A 1,919-nucleotide genomic window follows, 5' to 3' on the forward strand; every position below is an offset into this window, starting at 1 on the left:
CACCAAACTTGAACTCTGGAGAGAAGCGAAATTCACTCCCTAGCTCTAGAAAGGGGAATTTGGTAGAAGAGGGATCTCATTCTTCCAATTTCTTCCCCTCGAGTAGTTTTCTGTATATGGAAAAGAATGGAGCTTAAAATTATTATGTGATGACAATTCTACTTAAGAACTTAGGAGACTATCATTTCCTCAAATTAATATGGCAGTTTCTTGATTGAAGAATTATACTTTTAATTTTCCTGGCTGCCTTCTTAGGAACAAATATACATTTTTAGTACAGGCAACTTTTATTGTTTCATTGCCTCTAATTTAAAACATATTTGCATTATAATAGTTCACAGTGTTTCACAGTAAAATAGTTTGTCATTTTCTACCATAAAGGAGGCAGACTCTAAAACAAAACAAAACATGCTTTTAGAATCCATTCAAGCTGTCAACATCGTCAACACAGTAAGAGCAGTTAAAGAGAACCATAAATATATTTGTCCACCCTTGGAGCCTACTAATAACAGGTATATATTAGCTAGATATATGGTAGCTCCAGGGGAGTGCTCAAAAGAGGCAGCCCATGTACTTGGGAGGTATAGCTACCTTTCACAATGAGAATAAGCCAGTCATGTCCTGTCCCATTGTTTATTATGTACTTATGTCTTCTCCTCGAAGAGACCAGAGCCTGCTTCACAGGCCACACTGAGAACAGGCTGTGCCCTGACCTTCCCATTCCCGTTCTTGAGATCAGTCCAGCAGTGAACATATCTGTAAATAATTTTATGAAAAGTATAGCAGGAGTCTCTGTTCTGGTGGTCATAGACAATGGGATTGACAACCAAATGTTCATGTGACAGGAGAATGGTCATCTTCCTTGCCCACTTGGGCTTATCTTTAGCCTGAGCTAGCTGAAAAAGAGTGACACAGTCCATGGTGCACACTGGTAACGAGCACAGAGCAAACATCCCCACCATCACAGCCAGCAACTTGGCTGTGTGGATCTCCCGTTGGAGGGTGGTCCTTGAGTGGTCCATCAGCTCCATGCACTAAAGCTGCCTACAGGTCACTGTGAAGAACTTGATAGAGATCAGCCACATTATGAGCAGTGGGGACAGGACTTACCCCCCCAAAAACTGAAATATACCATGTAACTCATGGGTACTGCATTCTAAAAGAGACACTTCACAAGGCAGCAGCTTTCATTCATGGTTCCATCCCAGGGCTCCTTGCAGTTGCTGGACATAGTATATTTACTGTTCTACTCCAGGAATGAGGTCAGTCCAATGCCAAAGGCAAGGACCCAGAGGACAGCAGTAATCCCTCTTGTTTGGGTCCCAGTGACTAAACTTTTATGCCTGAGCCGACTGTGGCTGGCCAGGTACCTGCTGATGGCCATGGACAGGAGGCTGAAGATGGAGCTCTGTGTGAGCACAGGCATGAAGCGGGCAAGGAAGAGGTGGCTGTGGAAGTCAGTGCAGAACCCAGGCTGATGATGATGGGAAAGGGGAAGGTGAATAGCCCCATGGCCACATCAGGGACACATCAGGGACACTGCAGTCGTCTACCACCAGGGACACTTGGTGGACGACTGCAGTGCACTTGGCATGCCAGCCCTAGCACCATGAATGGGTGCGCCGTGCACCTCCAGCAGCATGGCCCAGCTAGCCAGGCTCCTCACCTACCTGGGCCAATGGCTCATCTACTAGGGCCTCATCTACCATGAGCCTCACGTGGGACAGTTGTATGTGCCCACACTACGCCTCTGCCAGCTGCATCTCTCTATTTATTTTTAGTTTGTCCTTTTAAGATTTCAATTTTTGCATATGTTTTATGCTAGCAAATATTATATGCATATATTAAATAAATAGTAACCATATGTCTATTAGAAGCACACATGCTTAATCATTTTTTTTCCAACTTGGGGATCTTTT

The 1,919-nt window shown here is 44.4% G+C and overlaps 1 pseudogene; it reads right to left on the minus strand.

The window, feature by feature from the left end:
- Positions 1-279: 279 nt before the first annotated feature.
- LOC105536444 lies at positions 280-1,527 on the minus strand (annotated as a pseudogene).
- Positions 1,528-1,919: the final 392 nt, after the last annotated feature.

This window comes from Mandrillus leucophaeus, unplaced genomic scaffold (genome assembly GCF_000951045.1).
Source record: "Mandrillus leucophaeus isolate KB7577 unplaced genomic scaffold, Mleu.le_1.0 Scaffold159, whole genome shotgun sequence".
Lineage (NCBI taxonomy): Eukaryota > Metazoa > Chordata > Mammalia > Primates > Cercopithecidae > Mandrillus > Mandrillus leucophaeus.